General features: G+C 50.6%; 1 pseudogene; it reads right to left on the bottom strand.

Moving 5' to 3' along the window:
* Positions 1 to 4,419: 4,419 nt before the first annotated feature.
* On the bottom strand, positions 4,420 to 5,576 carry LOC113199399 (meiosis-specific protein MEI4 pseudogene; annotated as a pseudogene).
* Positions 5,577 to 6,871: the final 1,295 nt, after the last annotated feature.

The raw sequence follows: 6,871 nt of genomic DNA on the forward strand, positions 1-6,871 counted from the left end.
TGCCATTGTGTCTACATTGCCCAGGTGTCACATAGAAGTTCAGTGCTTGGTCTTCTTCCTGCCCCAGTCGGTTTCCAGAGCTGTGGCGTGTTTCTGAGTTTCCCTCCTAAGGCTGAATGATATCCCACTGAGTGTACGAGTCCCACTTTGCTTATCCACACCTCACCAATGGACAGTTGTGTTGCTTGTGGGGCTGCTTCTGCCACCAGGGGTATGTGTGCCTCTGTGGGTCCCCTCTGCTCTCTTCTGCTTCACACCCAGGAGAGGAACTTCAGGTCTCCTGGCCATTGAGGGCCTGGCACCCTGTTCCCACAGCTACCCCACCTCACCCTCCAGCAGCCACTAGGCTCTGACTCCTCCACCTCCTGCCCATACTAGCTGATGTCTCCACTGTCCCCTGAAGACCAGTGCACTGTGCACTGACCCACCTTTGCCCAGCACTGGATCAGAAGGGAGTCTGGCCTCCCAGCAGGAGCGTCTGTCCAGTGGGGCAGCCCTGGTGTAGACAGAAGAAGGGAGGCCCCCAGGCTCTGTGAGAGACGGAGACTCAGTTGCTAGTTGTCAGAGAACCCCGGGCTCTGATTCAGTCCCCTGATCCTCAGAACTTGCCACCTGACCTGTCCCCACATGGGCTGTGCCTGCCTGAGCTCCCACAACCTGAGCCTCAGAGGAAGATGTAGCACTGCTCGTGGCCCCAGAGCCCAGGTCAGAAGGCCAGGACTGCCCAGCCTCCAGGTGCCCATGCCGTCTGGCCTCCTCCACACACACTCCCTGGCTGGTGTGTGCTGATGCTGTGCTCAGGACCCCTGGGCTCCTTGGTCTGCAGTCCCTTCTCCTTTGAGGTGCTGCTGCTGCTCTTGACCTCTCTCTAGGGTCCTTGCTGCTACCTGAAGCTCTATCGGTACTGCTCCTCTCTTCCAGTCTGACTCTCAGTCGCCATCTCCAGACCCTCCCCAGCCCCACTCCTGTCTGCTCCTGGGTGACCTGGTTGTGCTGAGTGACCCCAGAGTCTGGTGTCAGACTTCGGCCTTCTTACCTCCTTGGCTTCCCCCTCATCTCAGAACCCTAATGCTTGCCTGGGCTGCCAAGCATGCCAGGGACATCACATAGCTCTGGGGCCTGCTCCCCAAGCTATGCTGATCAACGCTCACAGCTTCCGCCTGCCTGGCTGGGCCTGGATGGCTACATTTAGCACTGGAGGAAAGCTGAGAGGTGGCCTTGGAGGATGACAAGCCCCTGCAGCTCACAGTGCAGTTTGTGAAGTCAGAGACAGGAGGCCCACAGGCATGGAGATGTCTGTCTATGATTTGCAGAAGTCCATGGAGGCAGGAGGCTGTCCTGCAGGGCCACAGGGGTCAGGAGGCGTAGGGCTGGGCTGTGGTTTCCTGGGAGGGATGGTGAGGCAGAGCATGCAGGAGGAGCACATTGTCCTGTGTGGCTGACCTCAGGGCTCTGGGCACAAGCTGTCCCCAGGTGTCCACTGCAGTGGACCTGGATGATGAGGGCAGGGGACCAGCACATGAGAGCCCATGAGCAAGCAGGGGTGGGCTCTGGATTGAGTGGTTTACATCTGAAAGGCACACTGGGTGTGGTCATCTGCTCTTGGTGATGGACAGCAGTCTTCCAGGATCCTCAAGGCTCTCGATGTCACACCTAGGGACACAGAAAGGAATTGCCTCTAATTTTGTCCCTGCTGCACACCTCTGACCCAGACCTGAGGTGTGACAGGGCTCTGACATCTTAATCCAATCTGCAGTCTGGCTGGGCACAAAACAACCGAGCCGCCACGAGGCACTTGTAGGTTCAAAACAGGAACTTCTTTATTGCCAGAACTCCCGCGAATGCCTCCCAAGAGGCCCTTCCAGGAACCCCACCAACCAGAAATCCCTCCTCCGGAACTTCCCCAACCAATGTGAGAACTCCAAAGTAGCAGGCGCCAACCCCCCCAGGTGGACAGCAGGGGTCTAATATACAATTGAATACACAGCTTAACATAACCATCATCATCTCAATGGCTTGCTGGGTCACCTCTCAACCACTCTGTTCTGGCAAAAATGCCATGTGGCATCCCAACTCGGCTGTGGCCCTCAACAGTGCTCAGCTGTCTGCCATCCAGCAGTTGGATCTGGGGCCTATATGGCCATGGAGAAAGTGTAGATGAGAAGAAGCAGCAGTCCTGGCACCCATACCCCTGCAGGGGAACAGGCCATCTCTTATGGCCACCCTCTTGTCAGCTCCCATGCCCTTCCACTGTCCAGCTAATGCCATTTTTTTTATGTCTGCGCTTTTGTTGGTGATGTTGCTTGTAAAGTGGCTCCAAGTGTGAGCTGGGAGCCCTCTGGCACCCATCCCAGTGCTGGACAACCTGGACTAAGGACCAGTGCACAGTGGATAAGGCGTCTTAAGCAGAAGCAGACTCACAGGCAGTGACTAGCTGGTAAAATGCTAATCAGCTACTCACAGGATTTTTCCCTGGTCCCCTGCAAGCCTGTGTTCAGTGTGCACTAATTCAGTGTTCACACTGTAAGGGTAAAATTTCTAAGCTGATTCTAAACTGCAAAATTAAAATGTAAAAGACCCGGGCATCGCAAAGTTCCTCTGCTACACCCAGAACCTGAAATTCCTGAGATAGTTAAGACAACGCCCTACTGGCCATTTAGCCTAGGGCCCTGTGCAGTTTGTCACAGGGCCCAAACCAATCAGTTTGAATGTGTACCCTGCTTAGGAGTGACCAATCACCCCCGCCCGACCTGTTCCCGCCAATGAATGTGCTAATCACGTCTCAGAGTTGTCGTTCAATTTTCCCGCGCCTCATGATGATTTGTTCTGATGTATGCAAAGCCCCCCCCCCCCCCCCCCGCCTCCCCAAAAAGTGTACTTAAGCTCTGCTTGACTTCTGCTGTGGGCTCTGGGCCGCTCTCCCTTCCTGAGTGAGCCTTGAGCCTCAGCGCGCTGAATTAGGATCCTCTTCAATAAACTCCCTCCTGCTCATTATATGAAGCTGGTCTCTTGTGGTCTCTTTCTCCAACGATTCGCCGGACCCTTACAACACAACTGTCCGGAACTCTCCTGCTGCCCAGGAGCTCTGACTATAAATCTCAGCTGGGCTCTGGCTGGATCTGGTGGATGGTAGTGGTGGACAGGACATTAGGCAAGGGACACGACGAAGTTCTGACATTCTTGTCTCCCGGGACTTTGGGCCTTATTTTGGTGTCATGAGCACTTTCATGGCAGGGTAAATCCCACCCTATTCTGGGACATTGCCTGAAGTCAATCAAAAGATCATTCAAGCCCACGTCTTCTGCCTTCTCGAACTCCCCACTCTAATCCTCCAAGCTCAACAGGATGTAGGGAGATCCCTCAACAAAACGAGAAATAGACTTCTGTAGCAAGCCCGAGTCCATCCATGAGGCGGCAGAGTCAGAAGGCAGCAGCCATGTCCAGGACTGCAGAGAAAGACGAAGCTCCCCAGCCAGGCCAGGTCTGGAAAGAGGGCCTGGCTGAGCACCTGGGAGACACGAGGGAAGAGAGCAAATGTGAAATGCTAGGGAGAAGAGGGAGGGAGAGGGAGAGCAAGAGGAGGGGGTGTAGGAGAATGCAAAGTGCCTGTTGGGCACAGCCTCATCATGAACCCAAACACACCTGGCCCTGGAAGCCCCTTACTGTGGGACCCTCACCCGGAACTAGGGAACCAGGGCCCACTGGCCAGCACGCCTGCCTTCTGCCTGTGCACTGCCCACCGGCTAAGCCTGGACCCGTGTGGCTGGGACATGGCTCACTGTGGAGCACATCCTGGTCAGACAAAATGCAGGTTTATGGAAGAAGAGTGCTGCCCCAGACAGGAGCTGTGTGCAGGCTCTGGCAGGGGTGCCGTGGGACCTGCCCTAGAGCCACAGGCTGGAGCTGGGCTCCGTGGATGCTGTGAAGCTGAGCACTTGCTCCTTCGGATGACGGCTGCCAAGTCAACATGGAAAGATTGGAGCCTTTGGAGCCTTGTTTTTTTTTTTTTTTTTTTTTTAATGGCCAAATGTTATTTTAAACACACACACACACACACACACACACACACACACACACACAATACAATAGAAACTCAGAAATCCATGCCACATGGTAGGATGGATACCCATATCTAAAACTTTCTCCTTTATTTATTTATTTATTTTTTCCATTTTAGAGAATAATAGAGCTAGACTATATTGAGTGACAAAAGATACAATTACATGGGAATGAGGCAAGCAGTCTCAACTGAAACAGATTGATTTTAATTTAGAAAGATGACTCAAAATCTATTTATCCACAATTGAAGACTAACCTTTAAGTTGAATTAATGATTACATTTAGACATCAATTTAAAACATTCATTTAAAATATTTTTGAAAATATTTATGCACAAGATCTTCTGATATTTGTAAATCACTAAAGAATTGAGTTATTTTCAACAATTTCTATCTCTGCTGAGTTCAAGAGGATGCCCAGTCTCCATAAATAAAAAGTAAACAAAGGAAATGCATCAGAGAGCTGGAAGATAGTTTCATCATGGTTCTAAAGAAATCTCTTGACTTCCAGGTCATCATGCCTTATATTGGCAGTGTGGTCTTTGGTTTCCATTTGAAAAAGCTGCTCAAGAACCCAGAACAAGGAGAAAATATTTTCATAGCGTGTCACATTGCAACTGGCTTGTACCTCACTGATGGACCCCAGATCATCAGCAAAGCTGTTTATTTCTGACAGAAGTAGAGATATAATAGATTTTCTCAACAAGCTGCAACTTCCTAGGGTTACAGACTCTGAGAGATATAATGCTGCACCCGAAACTGGTTGATATGGTTGTTCCCTAAAATAACCTGTTAGTAGTGTTTCTCAAATTCTTCCAACTTCTTGTAACACTTTTTAAGAATATAATTAGATAAGTTATAATCACTGGTCAGTTTAGCTAAAGTAACAACAAGCTTCTGTCCAAAAGCTTGAAAAGGGATTACGATAAAAAGCAATCAGGCCATCCATCAACTGACTAACAGATCAGAGACTGTGGAAAAGTCTTTTTCAAAGTAGGTTAAATCTGTTTTCAGGCCACCTGATTCTGTCAAGTTCTTTAGTTCAAGCAGATGCTGTAAGAACTGCATGTGAGAAAACAAAGGATTTTCTGGGGCAGCACAAGGTCTTTTCACAAGAGGTAATAGTGGAAAAAGTGGGAGTATGCAGCTGTCAACAAAATGTGGGGATAGCTCCAAAGACTCAGTTCTCTGTTCACTTGATAAATCTCACCCAGAATCTTCCATCGGAGTTAAGGTACTTTCAGAACTTCCATGTTCCTGAGCCAGCAACTGGGAAGATAAGTTCCCATTCTTAATTGATCCTGAACAAATCCTACTCAGAATAAGTTTTTGACGTAACTGTAGAACTTCGGCTTCCAAGGCTTCAACTTTTGACCTCCATTTCGATTCCTGCTTAGACACCAGTGCTGCAAGGTGCTCTGTGTAATCTCTGCTGCTTTTGTCTGCCAGTTTTGATCGGATAATTGCCAAGGCCAGAGCCAGTTTTGAAGTTCTCAAATACCATGCTCGAATATCCATCCTGGCTTTTGTCCCTACTGTGGGCTGATGTTTCCGGGGATCCTGCGCAGATGCAACTTCCTGGTCAATATAAAAACACTTTCTCCTTTAAAGAAAACCATTAGTCATGTTTTAATCATCTGGCTGGGCAAGGCTGACCCCTTCCTGGGGTCAAAGGTTGAAGACCTGTCTCTCCCTGGCTGCCTGGTACCGCTGACCCTCTGATGCTGCCTGGTGATGGCTGATTCACTAGCTGGATCTCCTCTAGTCAGCACCCTGGGGTGGTGAACGCTGGCCTGATAGACTCCTCCAGGTAGAGCCCTGGGCTTGCGTGAGATTCTGCCTGCTGACTCTGACTCACTACTTCAGGCTCCTCCAACCAGAGGCCTGTGCTGCTTGCAGCCTTGGCCCTGTGGACAGGTCAGGTTGATCTCCACTGGCAGCAGGCAGCCCTCCATATGGTGCCTTCCATTCTAACTTACCTTCCTTTTCCTTGCTAGTACCCAGGGGAGTAAGAAGTCCTGTGTGTCCCCTTAAGCCCCCTGTCTTGTCAGCCCCTGCTAATGGAGGCAGCTGAGCAATCCCCTTGATTGGCACCTTGCTTCTCTTACTACAGATCTAGCCTTGCCTGGCATGTGTCCTCTCTCCCACGACCCCCACTGTCCCTAGGCCACAGCTCAACACAGCACTTCTCACACTTCTCCAGCTGGGAAGGTTCCTGTTCACAAGCCCAGGTCCTGGCTGCCAGCTGGAGCCCGTGAGGGCAGTGGTAGCTTTGCCTCCAGGGGCGGGGGGCTCAGGAGGTCGTGTGCAGGCTTACGGGGGCACCTGTGTCTGCTGGCAGGCATGGACAGGCTTCAGCTGATTGCAGTCACAGTGGTGTGCAACTATTGTGGAGGCCAGGCCAGCTCTGACCACCCCAGATGCCCGTTGGTGACCAATTTATGCAGAATATGAATTTGTATTTATGTTAAAGATAGACGTCCAAATTCCTTTTATAATTTTTATAAATAAAAGTTCTTAAATTCTGTCACTTAATAAAAATCCCAGCATGACAAGCATGATATTGTAGCAAGGTTCCTTTTCTGATGGGCCAGCAGGGTTGCTGGAAAGTCACCTAGTGTTTGTCAGCTCCTGAGAAAAGAGCCAGTACTAAGAAGAGCCAGTCTTCTTGCTTTCTGCGACTTCCTCTTTAATGCACATAGGGCCCCATGGCAAGAATCTCAGTGCCAAGGGGGTGTGTGAGCTCTTCTGGGCATGTGGGCATGCCTGGCCTGAGCTGGACACAAGGGCATCTTGGTCATGTGTCAAGTCCA

The sequence above is a fragment of the Urocitellus parryii genome, chromosome 9 (genome assembly GCF_045843805.1).
Source record: "Urocitellus parryii isolate mUroPar1 chromosome 9, mUroPar1.hap1, whole genome shotgun sequence".
Classification (NCBI taxonomy): domain Eukaryota; kingdom Metazoa; phylum Chordata; class Mammalia; order Rodentia; family Sciuridae; genus Urocitellus; species Urocitellus parryii.